Here is a 19,250-nt window from a genome sequence, read left to right as displayed (position 1 = left end):
CCTCCAGGGGGCTCTGTGCTGCCTCTGGCTCACTTAACACAGGGAGCCCTGCTGGGGAACCCAGAGCACACTTCTCCCAGGCTGGCACTGGGATGTCAAGGACATGCTGAGATTCTCTAGAAGTTCACAGTGGGGTTTAAAAACAAAATAATGTAGGAGGGAAGTGCAGAGCTCCTGCTAAAGCTGAAATTAGCAACAGCTGTGAGGTACCACCCTCCTTAGCCCCTGGGACAGCGTAGACAGACCATCTTCTGCACCATTAACAAACTTAAATGCTGTAAAGGAATCACACTCACCCGTGTCCTCTGAACACGATGGACCGGAACTCCTGGCCCTGTCCCCATCTGGAAGCTGCAGGAACCCACACTTGGAGGATGGGTGGCTCGCCCAGGTGCCCAGAGATGGTCAGTGAGGAAAAGGGATCTGAACCCAAATCCATGAAAACTCCCAGGTCTGAGCCTGAAACTGCATGATGTGCCCTATGGAGGCAAACCCATCATGCTGTGAAGAACTTGCTAATTTCCTTCTTTAAATCACACAAATAACACAAAGCCCAGAGCCCAGGTCCAAGGGCAGTGGAAAGTGCCCAGAAGGAAAGCCAACTTACCCTTCAGGCCACGAGGTGAGCTGTCACTGGATGCATCACTAGGGCTCTCCAAGCTGCCAGGCCGGGGCCCTGAGAGGAAAGGACAATCCTTAACCCAAAGGGCCGATGATCCAGTCTAGCCCAGACTAAGCTCTCCAGTCTGACAACAAGGACATAACAGAGTGATTCTGCCACAGCTCAGGGGAGCACCCCCAGGAGCACAGACCCGGATTCTGGAGACGCCCCGGAGGGGTCCCGCCTCCCCTGAGTGCCTGGCCCCGTGCACAGTGGGCATGAGCTGTACGGGATGACAGCCTGTGTTTCTGTGTCTGTGAGGTCTGGGGCTGGGGCTCAAACAATTTTGTTAACAAAGGAAATTTCACGCAGAACTCCGGTACAGGCCAAACAGGGCGGCTCTGGGAAAGCGAAGGGTTGGAGGGGTGTGGAGCCCACCCTTACTACACATAGAGCTTTCTAGAACACGTGGAAACACTCTGCCTAGACCAGGACAGTGGCACCTGGTGAGGGCGGGAGCCAGGACAGGGCAGAGTGTGGGCGCCACGTGTGCACAATGTAGCCTGTGCCCGCTCCAGGGCCCGCTTCCCCTCGGTGGTCGGAGGGGCGGGTGCTGGGGTCTCAGGAGGAAAGAACGTGCTGGCTTTCCATGGCTGTTTGCTGTCCTTCAGCTCCTTCTCTTTTTTGTCTCAAATTGACATCTGCCCCAAAGGGAAAAGAATCGGTCCTCCCCCGTGACAAGTGTGGGGCAGCTGCCCTCCTGTCTGCGGTGTGTGCCCGCCTGAGCCTGCCTAGGGCAGCCCTCCCTGCCTCCCTAGGATCACAGGGGGAGCACCTGCTGCAGGGAGGGAAGCACCTCCCGGTCAGGGCAGGTGGTCCCTTCCAGGCCTGCCGACCTCCCCTCCTGGTCCACGCCTCCAGCACACGCAGTCCCACGGTGCAGCCCCCCCCCCCCCCCCGGTATCATCAGGCAGGTCCAGCTGCACAGTCACAGCTGGGGACAGGAACTGTGTGTCTGTCATCCCTGCACACAGCTGGTGCTGAGCTGAACTGCACTGATAACCAGGGACACACCAGGAGCGGATCTGCTTCCTGCCCCACCAAGCAGTCTGCTCTGGCCTCACTGGGGCACAGGGCACCCAGGTCCCCAGCCCTGGCACGCTCCCCAAATAGCAGGCACCAGAAAAAGCCTCTTAGCAGCGGGGTTTGGGGGTGAGTCAACAAGTACTTGGTTTCCGTGAAGAGCAGAAGCAGAACGAGCCCCCCCTTTCAGAAGGAAAAACTTGAACAAAAAATCCCACCTTCCTCTTGGAAAAGGACATGGCATTGAAAGGCAACTGTGATACAGATCAGCGGCTCCCAAAGCCTCCGTCCATCCCAGCCCTGCTCTGCCCACCCCTTCGCCTCTGTCTCTTGAGAGAAGCTCCAGGAATCACAATACTGAGGAAGATGATCCCTGTCCTCAGCGGATTCGGCATAAATCTGGCCCCTCGGTGACACTTCCAAGAACAGTGGCCGACTCCTCCTGTCCTGTTACCCTCCACCCGGTGTGAAGAGGGGAGGGCTCCGCGGTGTCACACTGCCCCCCACAGAGCCCGTCTCTGCCCATAAGTTGCAGGAGCCCATGCCAGCACCATGGAGCTTTCTAGGCAATGGGAGGGGGGGAGATAGTGCTCCTCCTGCACTTATTGTTGATACTTCAGAAGCCGAAGCCAATGTACACGCTCTCAGTTTTTGTTTTAATTAAAAATTTAGCTTCCCACCCTCCTAGGATTTTGTTCTTCAGAAATTATAAAGACCCAAAGCGACTGTTAATGGTCGAGAAGGCTGGTCTCATTCGCTGATTCCCTTCTGCCTACATGAGATGGCAAGAGTTTCCACCAATTTCTAAGATGAAATTTACCACTGGGAGCTGCTCTGGGCAACTCCAGTCCAGGTGAGGAAGGTGAGACCTTCCTGCAATCAGTGCTCTCTGCCTGGGCCACTAGGCCTTCCTTCAGGCAAGGGCAGTCCGAGCCTCCAGAAGAGTGACCCCCCATCACGGAGGGATGGAAGCAGGAGCTGCATGCTTAGGCCCCTCGGGGAGACAGGGAAGGGGTGTGGAGGAACTGCGGGTCCCCATTCCCGCTTCAGCATAACACCTCCACGTTCACCTCCTTTGCGTGTGGGACTTGCACACAGGCCTTAGCTTGAAGGAAAAGCACTGCTGATGGAAACAGGTCTGAGAACACAGGCTGAAGGGCACCACGCACCGCCCACTCCCCGTGCTGCCTGTGGTGGGGAACTGGAGCTCCAGGGACCGCTCACAGGGGCTGTCACCTGAATTCTAGCCCGTGGAGAACATAAGGCTGGTGAGTCAGCGGACCTGGAACATCCACGGGGATCCTGGGCCTTTTGCCAGACGGCCACCTCTGACTCTGGCCCAGCCCTGAGTCGTGGTCGTGTCCAGCTCCTGGAGGAGGGAGGGGTGGGTGGACCCTGCCCTTAGGGAGTACGTGCCCTGCATGTCCTATCTCTCCCCATTTCTCCTGCTGGGACAGCCTCACACTCGGGACTCTCTCTGACTTAACTTTAAATCACTCTTCCGCCTGCGCAATGACTGGGACTCCAAAGGACAGCAGTGTCCTGCCCTAAGGGCCATGCAGCAAAGGCAGCTGCTACTTAGTATCCCGGGAGGTCCTCCCACCTCCAGGGCCAGCTGCACCAAAAGCAGGGCTCTGAGAGCCATCCCCTCCCAGGGGTCTAGGCTCTCTGGCGGGGGGGGGGGGGGGGGAGGGAGGGGAAGGTTGGGGGGGCCTGGAAGAAGGTCAAGGAAAGAACCACCACCTGAGGGAGGAGGCTGGTTCCCTAGAGAATGAGCCTGCACCAGCAGCTCCTCACCAGCAACTTCGGGAATCCATGGGCCACCAGTCACTGCTCTTCCCTGAGAAGGACTAGGATGCCCTGTGCCTCAGGCCTGCCAGCTGCTCTCTGACAGCAGCCCTGGGTCCCCTCCAAACGGACACCAGGGTCTCCATTTTGCAGACAGTTCTAGGTCCCCCTGAGCGTGAGCACTGGGCTGCCAGGAATCGCCGTGGGCAGTGCTGGGCGTGCAGTATGGGGGGCCCTGGGGCAGGCTCCGCAGGCATCTGAACAGGCCTGGGCTCTGGCTCAGGGGGGATCCAGGCTGAGGCAGCCAGAGGTTAGCCTGGAGGGCTGGGCCTAGAGCCACACAGCCTGCTGGCAGGCCCAGGGGAGGGGGTGCTCCCGGCTCCTGCTGGAGCCCAGGCAGGGCTTCCGCTCTGCAGAGCCTGGGAGACGGGGCCGACCGCTGAGTGGCCACAAGGAACACAGAGCGAGCCCGTCCCAGCTGCACAGGGCACAGCGCCCGACACCCCACAGTCACCGGCTGCCATTTCAGTGTCTGGCCAGGAGCACAGGGGGACTGCCTCCTGCCCTGTGCTCACTCACCTCACCTTCTCCCAGGGGTGTTCCTGATTTGTAAACCAGGGGCCCGGTCCTGAAGCTGAGCCAGGCAGCGCTGAGAGCAGGGGCCCTGTCTGTCTTTGCTGGGCTTGTCAAATCACAGTTATGCTTGTCATAGCTTCCAGGGTCCAGTGGGAGGCAAGATGATGAAAAATCATAACCCCTTCTCTTCTTGTCAGTTTCCAACACCTCCGGGGCGGTCATTTCCAGCTCTTCTGCTGTCCTCAGATGCTGTCATCTCTAGGTCATAAGCAGAATGTCTTTTTAAGTTTTAAGCTGTATTTCTCCCATCTGTTGGACATTTTAAACTTCCCAGTGCTCATCCCCAGATGCCCCTTTTCATAGCATCCTGCCCTGGTTGCACCGTGCAAAGTGGCTTACTCTGCTGTCATGATGAGCATTTTAAAGCTTTTGTCTCTGTGCCCAATGCCTGCTGACCCTGTTGCTCTCACATTGGTTTGTCTCTGGTGTTGCAGACGCTCCTCAGGTGTCCGGGGACCCTGACCTCTCATGGGCTCCCCCTGGATGATGTGACCCGACTGCCCGGCTGGGAGTGTCTCCCGCAAATCAGATGCCTCGAAGAGGACTGTGATGTCCCATCTAAGGTGCGAGCACGCAGGGCTACTGGCATCTGGGAGACATCCAACCTGTCAATCCTCCCCGAATCCCCTTGTTTTTCAGTCTAGGACACCTGCCCTCCTCGCCATGGACCTGCCTCCAGGGCAGGGACCCTGTCAGGTCTCCTCCCTGGAGAATAAACCTCCAACGTTGCCTGATTTTAGCCCAAACGCTGGTTCACCTCCGTTCAGGAGCCGCTTGTGGCCACCAATTCCTGAGTAGTGGTGTGGGTCCCAGGGCTCAGGCCCAGCCATCCAGATGGCGGAGTTACCCTCCCAAAGTTGCACAGCTGTAGGCGGAGCTGAGCTCTGAACCTGTGTGTGTGGGACGCCATCCTGTCCACAGCGTCACCCACCTGCTGACCACCTCTCAGTCTGAGAGGCGCCTCCTGCCCCTGTGAGCTGGGGTCTTTGGGAAGGACCTCGGCTGAGATGCTCATCCCTCTTGGTTCTGGAGGGACCCGTGACTCACCGTGGGTGCGGCCTGGGTGCCGGGAGGTGGAGGTGGAGCTGGAAGGAGCTGTAGTGATGGCTGAGGATGAACAGGCCCCAGAGCCCAGCTCTGATGCCTGGGGCTTGGTGGCTGGGTCAGCGGAGGGATCTCCTGGAGTGTGGTCAAGGCTGCCTCTGGGTGGGGCCACTCCCTTTGGTATTGGGTCCCCAGGGCCTGGGGCAGAGAAGGACAGTGAGAAATGGGGCTGTAAATCCCATGCCAAGGTGGGGCGATCACACTGAGGCCGAGAAGCAGAGGCAGCAGGGCCAGGGAGCCCAGGGACAAAAGCGAGGCTGTGTGCCTCACCGGCTGTGGTCTAAGGGGGGGCCCTGGTGGCAGCCTAAGTTGGAGGCCCTGGGAGGCCGTCCCTGGCTCTAACCATGGCTCACAGTGTGAGCCCCCCAACAGCCCGGAGAAAATAAAGGGTGAGCTCAGGAGGCTCAACAAAATGTTGGTAAAAGTCCAACACATTAACTACTGGCCCCCCTGCCGTGTCCCTCGATGCCTGATCACTAGTGAGTAGACCTGGCCTGTGGCTGCTCAGGACCACTCCCGACCTGTGGGCCAGGCCCTCAACATCCAGGATGTGCACCCTGCCAACGGGCTTCCCTTATGATTTGAGAAAGAAGTTCATTGCCACCCTAATAATCATCTGTTTAAGAAGTCTTCATCTCTCATGGTGACTGACTGCAAGAATGAGTTTTACCTTGTATGTTTTGCAATCTCTGAGTTTTCTACTGTGAACATATACTCTTGTCCAAGTTAAATAAAACCCCAATGAAAACAGCAACATTGGGAGCAAAAACACACCTAAAAGACCTTGGACTACCTCGTAGTAGGAAGGGGATGGCTCTCCAAATACAAATGAAAAACGAATGCGGTTGGAGTTCCTCAGATCATCAGGACAAGGCTGTTTTGCACAGTGTCCTGCTCCAGGCAGCCGGAGGGCTATGGTCCCGGAGCCACACCCACTGTGGGGATTCTGGGCCCTTCACACTCTCCCAGGACCTGCTGCCCTTGCCCCTCAGCCACCCAGTGTCTGGACTCATGGGGAAGTTTTAAGCACCCAAGCCTTGCAATGTGAAATCAAGGGGAGATTTGGATTCTGAAAGATAACCTTGATGAGAAGCAAGATTCAAGTCTGGTGGGATGACTCTGACAGGCGTCCACTGCGTGAAGTCAGCGTGAGGAGCAGCGGGGAGGCGGAGGCACAGACAGCAGCCAGGGCAGAGAGTGTGCGTTTCCAACAGCATGCTGGGAAGGCAGGCAGGGGACCAGCATGTGGCAGCCCAGGAATCAGAGTGATGCATGCGACAAAGTCAGTGCCACATCAACTGACAGGAGCAGTGCGAGAGTCACCCCTTTACTTTTACGGTGACCTTGTGTTTATATGATAGTGGTTTTCCATTTACAGTACGGATAACAATCTTTTAAAATAAAGTGGAAACTGCAAGTCGATTCAAGGGAAAGTATGTAAGTATCACTCAGGTGAAACAGACTTAGCAAAATCATGGAGATGGTACGAGGATGGCTGAAGACAGAAAACAATGCAGTAGCTAAAGGCTTCTGTGGACCAGCGCTCCCAGCTGACGGTGACTGTGAGCTGATGTCCTGTGTGTCCACTGCTGCCCTCACAGTAGCATCCAAGACGTCAGAGGACCTCAGCACGGTCCTAAAACGTCGCTCTGGGCTGAACCCCGGCTGAGCAACATCCATCCGATTATTTGAGATGCTGAGTGGAGCAGTAAATTCTTCAAAACACAGAACACATCTAAAAAGGGACTGCTCTGCAAAAGCCAAGATTCTGTGCTCTGACTTAGAAGGTGGAGACAAGGGCAGCAGATTTAAAGTTAGCTGCCCAAAAATGAGTCTTAAAAATCTCACTTGACAGGAGGTGCGCAGTTTCGGAAACATAGCGACCGCTGATGAGTTCTGCGCTGCACAGGGGCATGGTCTACAAGCCTGCAGGTGTGAGAGAGGGGGCGGCACTGGGCCCAGGGCCTCACTTAGCACAGACACCCTGGCCCAGGGACCTGGGCGTAGATGCCCCAAGCCTCCCCTAACACTGCGCTGCGCTGGAGTCAGGTCCAACGGCTGGGACAACTGGTCTCCTTTAAAGTCAGAATCCAGGTTGGCTACTTTAAGCTTGGCTTGAAATTTGGGTCAGGAGGAGGGGCCCACTGTGGGTCATCTGGCCTTTAGCTACTGTGTTTCTGTTTGTTTTTTGAATTTCAGACATGAAGGCAGGTACATTGTGAAGACACTGATGGATTAGAAATCCCCAGTGTCTGAGAAAGGGAGGGGCTAGGGAGCAGCAGGTTTGATGTCAGAGGAGGCCCAGAACCTCAGGCGTTTACAGAAAGCCGGCCGGGATGATGAAGACTTGGCCTTGTCCTCACTTCCGCTTCTGCAAAAGCGACTCTTTATGCGCCCAGTTGCTAAATTGTGATCCCCCGATAACCCAAGAGAGGAAGGAAAAACAAAACAGCAAATAAGTGAAATGAGTAACAAATGACTGCATTAGCTAAATGTTCTTGGGCAATCAGAGTCCTGTCCTGCCCAGGAGAGTTGGAAACAATACCCACGGCACAACCAGAATCAGGACTCCGTGAGCCATTATGCTCTGACCCCACTTAATTTAGTGGCATCCTTGTGCCCAGGCTTTACTTAGCACGTGAGCAGGATTCTATATTGCTCTAGGAGCCAATGCCTTAGACTATTTTTCAATTTGAACGTGTTAAATTATTAAATAAGAATGTTTATTGGTTTAGGACCCAGTTTTTCTTAGTCCTCCACCCTAGTGACAAATCCCTGGCAACTTGGCTCTCACACAACTAACTCCTGCTCCTGTTCAAACACCTTGGGACACTTCCTGGGGTGCTTCCGGCTGCTGCAATGGGACAGGCCACCTGAACTGCTCACTGATAGTCCTTGTGCATCTCAAACAGCCTCTTATGGAAGGATGAGTTTGAAATTCCTCTTTTTCAGACCAAAACACTGTCAACATCAAGAATTATTCCCATTTAGACCCCTATGCATCTTCTACTGCAAACCTACACTTCATGACCTTTAAATTATGGAGTCTCATCAGAGCAGACAATTGGCCTAACTTCCTGAACATGTCATGTACATGAGCTTAACTGACTTATCTGATTTCTGACTTAGGATTCAAGTTCATAGCAGGTCCACTGTTATTTCTCTCTCCACAGCACCACCTGGTGGCCACAGCTCACACCACAGGAGAAGGAACCCACTACCAGTGATGGTGAACCTTTTGAGCTCAGCGTGTCAGCATTTTGAAAAATCCTAACTTAACTCTGGTGCCGTGTCACATATAGAAATTTTTTGATATTTGAAACCATAGTAAAACGAAGACTTATATTTTTGATATTTATTTTATATATTTAAATGCCATTTAACAAAGAAAAATCAACCAAAAAAATGAGTTCGCGTGTCATGGTTTCGCCATCACTGCACTATGCAATGCTGGTGCCCCAGGTTTGGTCAGCACCTTCAGGGACCAAAGCAGCCTCAACTGCAGGCAGTGCTCACAGTGGTTAAGAGTTCAGGCTCTGTAATCTGTCAGTCCCAGGTTCAGATCCCAGCCCCACCCATCATTCTCTGGGCAAGTGCTTATCTTTGTCAAGCCTCACTTTCCCAGCCCTGAAAAGGGGATAGGAATCGTACCTGCCTCACATGGCAGTTGGAACTAAAGGAGAGACGTAAAGTGTGAAACTAGCTAAAGGGTGCTGAGCCCAGAAAGAGCCCCCATTACATGGCCGCCGTTACTAATATCTACCACTGACCTGCTCACTCATGGATCCAAACAGTTGTTTCTTTATCTTTTTTTTTTCTAATTTTTATTTTATTGCTTAAAGCCGTGGTTGGCAAACCGTGGCTCTCGAGCCACACGCAGCTCCCTGCCCTTCCCCTCCACCCCCCGAGTGTGGCTCCTCCACAAAACACCATAAGCGGTCATGCACATACAGTGCGATTGAGACTTTGTGGCCCATGCACAGAAGCCTGTATTTTGTGAAAGAGCCGGTATTTTGTGGAAGAGCCACACCCAAGGGGCCAAAGAGCAGCATGTGGCTCGGGAGCTGCAGCCCGCGGAGCCGCAGTTTGCCGACCAGTGGCTTAAAGTATTACAAAGAGTAGTACATGTTTCCTTTTTCCCCCATTGACCTTCCCCGGCCTCCCCTAACCCCAGTATCTTGAGTCCATTGGTTATGCTTATATGCATGCATACAAGTCATTCGGTTGATCCCTCACCTCCCCCACCAACCCTCCCCAGCCTTTCCGCTGTAGTCTGACAGTCTGTTCCATGCTGCTCTGCCTCTGTATCTATTTTTGTTCAGCAGTTTATAATGTTCTTTATTATCCATAAATGAGTGAGATCATATGGTATTTTCCTTTCATCGACTGGCCAATTTCACTTAGCATAATGCTCTCCAGTTCCATCCATACTGTTGCAAATGGTAAGAACTCCTTTTTTACAGCAGCATAGTATTCCATTGTGTAGATGTACTACAGTTTTCTAATCCATTCATCTGCTGATGGGAATTTAGGCTGTCTCTAAATCTTAGCTATGGTAAATTGTGCTGCTATGAACATAGGGGTACATATATCCTTTCTAGTTGGTGTTTTTGGTTTCTTGGGATATATTCCTAGAAGTGGGATCACTGGGTCAAATGGGAGTTCCATTTTTAACATTTTAAGGAAACTCCATACTGTTATCCACAGTGGCTGCACCAGTCTGCATTGCCACCAGCAGTGCAGGAGGGTTCCTTTTTCTCCACATCCTCGCCAGCATTTGTCATTTGTTGAATTGTTGATGATAGCCATTCTGACAGGTGTGAGATGGTACCTCATTATCGTTTCGATTTGCATCTCTCTGATGATTAGTGACTTTGAGCATGTTTTCATGTCTCTTGGCTTTCTGAATGTCCCCTACTGAAAAGGGTCTATTCAGGTACTTTGTCCACTTTTTATTGGATTGTTTATCTTCATTTTGTTAAGTTGTATGAGTTCCCTGTAAATGTTGGAGATTAAACCATTATCGGTGATAACATTGGCAAATACGTTCTCCCATGCAGTGAGCTTTCTTGTTGTTTTATTGATAGTTTTGGGTTTTTTTTTTTTTTTTTTTTTTTTGCTGTTCAGAAGCTTTTTACTTTGATGTAGTCCCATTTGTTTATTTTCTCTTTAGTTTCCGTTTCCCTAGGTTCTGCATCGGTAAAGATATTGCTACCACAAATGTCTGCTATTTTGCTGCCTATTGCTTCTTCTAAGATTTTTATGGTTTCCTATCTTAAAATCCTTTATCCATTTTGAGTTTACTTTTGTGTATGGTGTAAGTTGGTGGTCTAGTTTCTTGGTTTTTGCAAGTATCTGTCCAGTTTTCCCAACACCATTTATTGAAGGAACTCTCTTGCCTCCTTTGTCAAACATTAATTGAGCACACTGGCTTGTGTTGATTTCTGGGTTCTCTGTTTTGTTCCACTGGTCTTTATGTTTGCTCTGGTGCCAGTACCAGGCAGTTTTGAGAACAGTGGCTTTGTAGTATAGCTTGCTATCTGGTATTGTGATCCCTCCTACATTGTTCTCTCTCAAGATCGCTGCAGCTATTTGGGGCCTTTTTTATTCCAGATGAATTTTTGGAGAGTTTGTTCTAGATCTTTGAAGTATGCAATTGGTATCTTAATGCAGTGAATTTACAGATTGCTTTGGGTAGTATGGGCATTTTAATGATGTTGATTCTACCAATCCATGAACATGGTATATTCTTCCATTTGTTCATGTCTTCCTCTATCTCTTTTTTCAATGTTGTGTAGTTTTCTGAGTACAGGTCTTTTATGTCCTCAGTTAAATTTATTCCTAAGTATCTTAATATTTTTTTGGTGCAATGGTAAATGGGATTGTTTTTGTCGCTTCTCTTTCTGTGAGTTCATTATCTACACTAATAAAAGAGAAACATGGTAATTGGCGTACGACCGCTACCCATCCCATTGGCTAATCAGCGAGATATGCAAATTAACTGTCAGCCAAGATGTCGGCCGGCAGCCAGGCAGCTGAGAACAGGAGGCTTGGTTGCCCCAGCAATGGAGGAAGCCAAGGTTCCCCGTCTGCAGCTGCGGGGCTCTGAGCTCCTGAAGCAACAACTCCAAAAGATACAATGTTTCAATTATAGAAGCTAAAAGATGGCGGTTAATTTGCATACTCAGGCTCCAAGCAGAGGGAAGCCAAACAGCCCTGAAGCGGGAGGGCAGAGAGGCCTCCCGGCCCCCAGATCAGCGGAGCCGAGAGGCAACCCAGCCCCGCGATCAGCGGAGCCGAGAGGCCTCAGGACCCTGGGATCAGCGGAGCCAAGAGGCCTCCCAGCCCCGGATCAGCAGAGCCGAGAGGCCTCCCGGCCCCGGTTATCAGCGGAGCCGAGAGGCCTCAGGACCCTGGGATCAGCGGAGCCGAGAGGCCTCCCAGCCCCGGATCAGCAGAGCCGAGAGGCCTCCCAGCCCCGGTTATCAGCGGAGCCACGAGGGCTCCAGGCCCCGGGATCAGAAGAGCCGAGAGGCCTCCCGGCCCCCGGATCAGCAGAGCTGAGAGGTGACCCAGCCTCGCGATCAGCGGAGCCAAGAGGCCTCCCAGCCCCGGTTATCAGCGGAGCCGAGGCCTCAGGACCCTGGGATCAGCAGAGCCGAGAGGCCTCCCGGCCCCCGGATCAGCGGAGCCAAGAGGCGTCCTGGCCCCTGGATCAGCGGAGCAGCGAGGCCTCCCAGCACCGCACCGGGATCAGTGTGACAGGGGGCAGCGACCAAACCCCTGATCGCCCTGCGGGCTCTGGGTGTGACAGGGTGCGGAGCCCCAACCCCCCTGATGGGCCCTGCTCTGTGTGTGACAGGGGGTGGCGCTGCAACCTCCCCATTGACCCTGCCTTGAGTGTGACAGGGGGTGGTGCCCCAAACCCCCAATCGGCCCTACCCTGAGCGTGACTGAGGGTGGCATTGCAACCTCCCGATCTGCCCTGCTCTGTGCAGGACAGGGGGTGGTGCCCCAACTCCCCAATCGGCCCTGCTCTGAGCCCGACCAGGGGCTGCACCTAGGGATTAGGCCTGCCCTCTGCCACCCGGGAGCAGGCCTAAGCCAACAGGTCGTTATCTCCTGATGGGTCCCAGACTGCAAGAGGGCACAGGCCGGGCCTCTAGTTACTGTATAAAAAGGCCATAGATTTCTGGTGTTAACTTTATATCCTGCTACTTTGCCAAATTCACTTATTAGGTCCAGTAGTTTTTTAATGGAGTCTTTGGGGGTTTTTATGTATAGTAACAGGACAGTTTTACTTCTTGTTTTCCAATTGGATGCCTTTTATTTCCTCCTCTTGTCTGATCACTATGGCTAGCACTTCCAGTACTATTTCAAATAGGAGTGGTGAAAGTGGGCATCCCTGTCTTCTTCCCATTTATAGGGGAAACGAGTTTAGTTTTTGCCCATTGAGTTTGATGTTGGCTGCAGGTTTGTCATTTAAGGCTTTTATTATGTTGAGGAATGGTCCCTCTATTCCCACTTTGATGAGAGCTTTTATCAAGAAAGGGTGTTGGATTTTGTCAAATGCTTTTTCTGCATCGATTGATATGATTATGTGATTTTTGTCTCTCAGTTTGTTTCTGTGATGTATCACATTTATTGATTTGAGGATATTGTACCATCCTTGCATCTTCAGAATAAATCCAACTTTGTCATGGTGTATGATCTTTATAATGTAATGCTCAATTCGATTTCCTAGAATTTTGTTGAGGATTTTAGCATCTATGTTCATCAAGGATATTGGCCTGTAGTTCTCTTTTTTTGTGGTGTCTTTATCAGGTTTTGGAATTAGGGTAATGCTGGCTTCATAGGAAGGGCTTGGAAGTGTGCCTTCCTCTTGAATTTCTTGAAATAGTCTGTGGAAGATAGGTTTAAGTTCTTTTTTGAATGCTTGGTAGAACTCCCCTGTAAAGCCATCTTGACCAGGGCTTTTGTTTGCTGGAAGATTTTTGATCACTGCTTCAATTTCTTCGGTAGTCATCGGCCTATTCAGGTTTTTTTTTATTCTTCTTGATTGAGTTTTGGGAGCTTGTATTTTTCGAAGAATATGTCTATTTCATCTAGGTAGTCCACTTTGTTGGAATAGAGTTGTTTATAGTACTTTTTCATAATCATTTGCATTTCTGTGGGATTGGTTGTTACTTTGCCTCTTTCATTTCTAATTTTATTTGGGCCCTGTCTCTTTGCTTCTTGGTGAGCCTGGCTAGAGGTTCATCAATCTTGTTTATCCTTTCAAAGAACTAGCATTTGGTTTTGTTGAACTTTATTATTGTTTTTTTGGTCTCTATGTCATTTATCTCCATGCTGATCTTTATCATTTCCTTCCTTCTGCTTACACTGGGATTTTCTTGTTGCTCTCTAATTCTTTGAGTTGTAGGGTTAGATAATTTATTACCATTTTTTCTGGTTTTTTAAGATAGGCCTGCAAAGCTATGAACTTCCCTCTCAAGACTGCTTTCACTGTGTCCTATAGATTTTGGATGTTGTGTTTTCATTGTCATTTGTTGCCATGATGCTTTTTACTTCTTCTTTGATCTCTTTGGTAACCCAATCATTATTTAAAAGCATGCTATTTAGCCTCCAGGTGTTTGATTTTTTAATTGTTTTTATTGTAGTTGATTTCTAGTTTTTTGCCATTATGATCTGAGAAGATGCTTGATATGATTTCTATCTTCTTGAATTTGAAAAAAGTTTACCTATGCCCCAATACATGGTCTATCTTTGAAAATGACCCATGTACACTTGAGAAGAATGTATATTCTGTGGCTTTGGGGTGTAATGTTCTGAAGATGTCAATTCCATCCTACCTAGTGAGTCATTTAGGGTTGCTGTTTCTTTGCTGACTTTTTGTTTAGGGGATTTGTCCAGTGGTGTTAGTGGGGTACTAAAGTCCCCTACTATGACTGTATTGCTGTCAATCTCTCCTTTGATATCCTCCAGAAGTTTTGTTATGTATTTGGGTGCTCCTCTATTGGGAGCCTATATGTTTACCAGAGTTATATCTTCTTGTTGAATTGCTCCCTTTAGTATTATGAAGTGGCCTCCCTTATCTCTTGTTATGGCCTTCACTTTGAGATCTAATTTTTCAGATATAAGTATTGCTACCCCAGCTTTTTTTTTCATTTCCATTCGCCTGAAAAAACCTTTTTCCAACCTTTCACCATCAGTCTGAGTTCTTTGTTCTAAGATGAGTTTCCTGTAGACAAGAGATATATGGGTCATGTTTTCTTATCCACTCAGCTACCCTATGTCTTTTGATTAGGGCATTTGATCCATTTACATTTAAAGTCATTATTGATAGTTACTTGTTTGTCACCATTTTTATTCTTTATGCCTGTGTTCCTTCTTCCCTTCCTATTTCTTCTTTTTATAGCAGACCCTTTAGCATTTCTTGCATCGTTGGTTTGGGGGTAATAAACTCCCTTAGTCCTTTTTTGTCTGTGAAGATCCTGATTTCACCCTCAATTTTAATTGATAGCCTTGCTGGATACAGTATTCTTGGATTCAGACCCTTTCTTTGCATGACTTTGTATATATCATTCCATTCCCTTCTTGCCTGATGTGTTTCTGTTGAGAAATCAGTCAATAGTCTGATGGCAGATCCTTTGTAGGTAACTTTCTGTCTCTCTCTGGCAGCCTTTAACACATTGTATGCGGGAAACGTATTTATATGTTTTACGTTGACTGGTCGTAGAGCGCAGGACACGTATTTTATAGACGCTGGATACGTTTTTATAGACTAGCGGTAGAATGCGGGTAACGTATAAATACGTAAACTAAAGTTATCGTAATTTTACTGAATGTTGCCATTTGCGAAAAAAAATTAGCAAAAATGGCCCATGCCACCTGTTAGTGTGCGATAAAAACTACCCGCAAACAATGTGTTAAGATTCTTACTTTGTAGTTGGTGTTTGCCAATTTAATTATAATGTGTCTTGTTATCAGTCTTTTGGGGTTCATCTTGTTTGAGACTGTGTGAGCTTTTTGGAACGTGTGAGCTTTTTCTTCCCGATATCAGGGAAGTTTTCTGTCATTATTTCTTCAAACAGATTTTCTATTCCTTGTTCATTTTCCTCTTCTTCTGGCACCCCTATTACAATGATGTTGTTTCGTTTCATGTTGTCCCAAAGTTCCCTTAGGTTCTCGTCCTGTTTCTTAAGTTTCTTGTTTAGATGCTGCTCTGCTTGGGTATTTTTCCTACCTTTTCTTCTAGCTCACTGATGTGGTCCTCCGCTTCTTCTAGTCTACTGTTGATGCTTTCTATTGAGTTCTTTATTGCAGCGATGTCATTTTTTCATTTCTTCTTGCTTCTTCTTCATTTCTTCTTGGTTCCTACACATATTGTTGAATGTGTCTTCCATCCTTTTCAGTGACCTTATGACCACTTCTCTGAATTCTTTCTCTGTCATATTGCTTGCCTCCATTTCATTTCCTTCCTTTTCTGGTTAGTCTCCTTGCTTTTGTATGCGGGCTGTTTCTTGTCTCCCCATGATCTCCCCTCTCAGGGTTTCTGGTTATGTAGCTCTCTGTCTCCTGCGCTTTCTTTAGGCAATGTCAGCTGTGTTTACTTTGCCAGTTCCGGGTGAGTGCTCTTTGATTCAGCTGTTCCTTCTGCTCTGTGAGAAGGCATAGGGCTTGTCCATGAGTTCGCGCATTTGTCTCCCCCTGAGAAGACCTTCCAGGTGCCATGGTCGGGGAGGTTGGAGTTCTTGAATTCCTAGATTTGCAGCTGAGATAACTGGTCCCTGGACGTCTTGGTTTTAAGGTCCCAGGAGGCATCCGAGATCTCCCCAGTTGAAGGTAAGGCTGGAGTTCCAATCACAGTCAGTCTCTGATCACAGCCATCTCCCCTTCAAGATGGCATGGCCTCTGCGGCAGAGCCGGCCACTACCAGAAGAGATTTCAGCTGGAGTAGAGTCTGCCCAATCATGGGTGGCCAGTCCGCCAATACCCAACAGTCCCTTGGAGTATAGCTGTCCCTCACTCACAAATACTGACACTCCCTACACATCCATGCACTCTCCTTTCATTCTCTCACTCTCACACTATCTAGCAGCCTGCACTCCCATCGGCAGCCATCTTACTTCTCCGATTTTTTTGTTTTGTTAATCTTCACATGAGGATATTTTTTTCAGAGAGTGGAAGGGAGGCGCAGACAGAGAGAAAAATATCTTCATGAGAGAGACACATTGATTGGGTGCCACCCACACACTTCGATCAGGCCAGGCATTGAGTTTGAAACCCAGGTACTTGCCCTTGACCAGAATAGAACCCTGGACTCTCTGATATGAGAGATGATGCTCTAACCACTGAGTAAAACCAGCCTGGGCAGTCAAGCATCTTTTCTCTGAAAGTTTTGCTAAGTCAATTAGGCTGATTATCGTTAATTAAGTCAACTTAGACAATAACACAAGGGGAGGTGTGAGTGTGAAAAAAAATTATGTATCCTGTATGAAAACCAGAGGCAACAGATACCTCTAGATAAATGTTAATAAGTTTCTTATCATTTCCCTGCATGTGAGGATTTTACCTAATTCACCTCCTGTAAAGACTTGGAATGCAAGCATTAGTCCCCAAACACTAGTATGGATGCATGTACACATTGTGTTTTTTGAGTTTCGAGGGACACACCAGGTCCTGAAGTGGTGAATGTCACCCAGAAAGGCGTGTGCACAGGTCACACTCAAGAGGCGGCTTGTCATGGGCCCTGGTGCTGTCACGGCTGCCCCGAAGAGGGCATGAGTCTCAGGCCAGGCTGGTCTTCAGGAAGTCCTGGTGTCCTTCATAAAATTTAAATTCTCAGGGTGCACGTTTGGCAGGTTTATAGGTAAGTCTTGTAGAACATGATATTTAAAAGTAAATTGAAAACAAAGCCATGTTTAAGGCAAGTAAGATGCACTTTCCCCCTCTCCCAAACCTTAACATCTCTGAAATGAGGATGCAGCTTCGAGCCTGCCTCACAGTCACTGTCGGCCAGGTGGCAACTGTGACAAAATCGTCACTGCCACAACCCATTTATCTTCTTCTTATGTGAGCACCCTTGTCTGACAGCCTCTTAGTTTCGATGAAATACATACAGCACATGCAACTAGGAATCCACTTCAAAAGCTCTGGCAATTCCACATGACAACCCTGAATGATGAGGTACAGTGCACCCCGTGGTGGCAGGACTCCAGGCCAGATAAAGTCAGAGAAGAAAACTGGACCTGCTTGTCAAAGTGACAAAAGATCAGAGCCACAGGAGGCCTCGCTGAAGACCTTGCAGCTGTCCATTACGTGTTAAATGCACCGCGGATCTCCTTACAGAAATGGCCTATTGTAGGCCTGGAGGAAACATCCGCTGTGGAGCTTGTATCTGCGGTAACTGTGTGGAGATCAGCTCTGGATATTCGAGTCCCTACCACAGTGTCCATGATTTGTGAGGCTCCTCATGCTAAAGGACCTGAATTGTTCTGGGAGAAAGTGCAGCCACACTGACGGGGGTTTATATTTCCTACTTGGGTGTTCACATACCAAAGGAGGCAGATGTGGTGTGTGGAGCATGCCCCCTTCAGGCTCCAACACACACACACACATACACACACACACACACACACGCACACGCACACACGTGTACACACCTAGCACGCAGTCTCCTTGGTTCTCCCCTCCCTGAGGGAGACCTGAGATCCTCCCCCCTTCACTTACCGCTTGCAGCCATGTAAGCCCTTCCTACCTTTTCCCCTGGGCCCCCTGCAAGTGTCTTGCTCTTCTGTCCCCTTTGAGCAGCATGGGGTGGCCTCGAGGGGCTCCAGCTGCGATTGAAGAGGCTGAGAAGTACTGGGCGAGGCCTGGTCTGAGGACCCCAGCGGAAAGGGAGGCCTCTGTGGGGTTGACTTTGGTCGTTCTCTGGAACCCCCTTTCTTTAGTTTGATGAGTTTGACTAAGTCTTTGGCTCCAATCCAGTGCTTTTTCCTGTAAGAAGTAGGTTTTTAGGACACAACCAAGCCTCACTGCCCCTCCAGCAGGTGTCTGGGTGCCCTACGCGAGCTGGGATTTCCATCACCAGCCTGAGAAGGTGGTGCTTAATCTGGTTTAGAATGAGGGTGCTCTTTGCCATCACCATGATCATCCCACCTGGGGCTCAGGAGGTGGCAGTTAATTTGCACAGACCCAGGGGTGGTGGAAGCCTTCATACTAGCCCACACTAGCCCCTCGGGAAAACAGAACTTCAAACCCAGCTCTCAGCTCTTGATTACTGTGCCAAGTGCAGGAAGTGGTTCTGTGCTGACCTAATCATGCTGGTTGGCAAAATTCCACCAAAACGCCATTTTCAGAAAGAGTCAGGGACCTCCTCATTTTCTGCTAGAGTTAATAATACGTGAAATAGGCTGGCATACTCTGCCCATTCCCGGCATTGAGGAATCTGGGTGAGGGGAAGAGGGCAGGAGAGTGGGCAGTTTGAATTACAAACAGTGAGCCCTGGGTGGTGTTGCCTGGTGGTTGAGCGTCGGCCTGAGCACTGATGGGTGGTGGGTTTGATCCCCCAACAAGGGCACATACCTGCATTGCAGGTTTGATCCCTGGCCCCGGTCAAGGTGTATGCAGATGGAAACCAATTGATGTGTCTCTCTGACATAGATGTCTCTCTCTCTCTCTCACTCTCTCCCTCTCTCATTTCCCCTTTCCCTTCCTCCCTCCCTACTTCTCTCTCTCAAAAATCAATGGAAAAATATCCTCAGGTGAGGATTAGAAAAATAAGTAAATAAATGAAAACAGTGAATGTAAAGGGTAATACATTGCAGCTAACAGAAAATGAAGCATTCGAATGTAACAAGGACCACAGCTGGGTTCTGGTCCTGGCTCTGCCATGAAACAGCACTGTGCTTACTTACATAAGCCACTCAGTTTCCTCATCGGTGCCTCAATTTCCCTGTCAACAGAAGGGTCAGGCAGAGGTTCTGAAATTCTGTGGTTCTGTGATTTCTACAGAGAGGCCATGCGGGATTCATGG

General features: G+C 49.6%; 1 long non-coding RNA gene across 1 annotated transcript; it reads right to left on the bottom strand.

The window, feature by feature from the left end:
• Positions 1–296: 296 nt before the first annotated feature.
• On the bottom strand, positions 297–4,070 carry LOC308512542. Its single transcript, XR_013995473.1, has 3 exons — positions 4,052–4,070; positions 608–676; positions 297–479 (listed from the first exon to the last, which is right to left on the bottom strand). It is a non-coding gene; the product is annotated as an uncharacterized lncRNA (long non-coding RNA).
• Positions 4,071–19,250: the final 15,180 nt, after the last annotated feature.

This window comes from Myotis nattereri (genome assembly GCF_964212035.1).
Source record: "Myotis nattereri genome assembly, contig: HAP1_SCAFFOLD_110, whole genome shotgun sequence".
Taxonomy (NCBI): domain Eukaryota; kingdom Metazoa; phylum Chordata; class Mammalia; order Chiroptera; family Vespertilionidae; genus Myotis; species Myotis nattereri.
This window is presented reverse-complemented; position numbering and strand designations above follow the sequence as displayed.